The sequence below is a fragment of the Patiria miniata genome, unplaced genomic scaffold, assembly GCF_015706575.1.
Source record: "Patiria miniata isolate m_02_andy unplaced genomic scaffold, ASM1570657v1 HiC_scaffold_18, whole genome shotgun sequence".
NCBI classification, from domain to species: Eukaryota; Metazoa; Echinodermata; class Asteroidea; order Valvatida; family Asterinidae; genus Patiria; species Patiria miniata.
Window position 1 is genome coordinate 13,271,249 of NW_024037056.1, and position 1,132 is coordinate 13,272,380.

Genomic DNA, 1,132 nt, shown 5'->3' on the forward strand with positions numbered 1-1,132 from the left:
TGTGCAAAAAAGGAACCGTACTATTTCTTCCTTCCGGCCTCGCTTTGGTTACGTTGATTAATGGTAAAAAATGAGACAAGATGATTTGTGTTGGTCTTACACTGCAAAAACTGAAGTGTTAATTTAACACCATTCGGTATCTATATAGGACAACACCAGTAACATTTAACACCAGATGGTCCTATATAGATACCAATGGTGTAAATTTAACACTGCAGTTTTTGCAGTGTATGAGGACTTGTGATATGGACTTAACATTGGTTTATTAACTAAAACTGTATATGCACTTACTTTATATTCAGTATTTATCAGTATTCTTGTTTTGACGCTGCAACACTACAATTCAGGACAAACAAAATGTCTTTTTGGTGTGAGCAATAATATGTAGGTCATAGATTACAGCTTGCTGGTTCAAGCTAATATAGTTTTTTACGGCTATTTTAAAATAACATTCGTTTGAATTAATCGATAAGTATGTTCAAATTCGTCCAGCAACATCGATTCAGTGCACTTCCAATGTTTAATTTCGTCTTTTGTAAGACAATTTCAAATTCAATTCCAGCAAATTTAAACTCTGACCACACGTTTTCGTTCTGGAATATTCGATTTCGTCTCGTCCACACCAAACCTTGTTATTTAGAAATCAAATTCGTCTAACTGATTTATATGAGACGAATTCGATCTCTGAATGCCGCCATTCGGCAACAGCTTAGACGAATTTGATCTGTAATGACGAATATTCTCGACCCGGAGACTACAAAGGGTGGCCAAACTTTATAATTGAATGGTAAATGACTACATGTGTAAATTGATTATGTTTAAATCGTGTGAAATATTTCGTGGACGAAATTGAATAATAGAGTTGGTGAATTTGAATGAACAATCTTTTAAAATAGCCGGGAAAACCTGTAGTTTCACAAAGTTGATAAAATAATGAATGAACAATCTTTTAAAATAGCCGGGAAAACCTGTAGTTTCACAAAGTTGATAAAATAGAATCAGAATTCTACTAGTTGGAAATAATGATTATTTTATAATAAACTTTGAAAACAATTGTGTTATCACGATTTTTTTTTATACGTTTACGTCTTTGTATTATATCATTCGAAGTATTAATAATTTTATATTATAC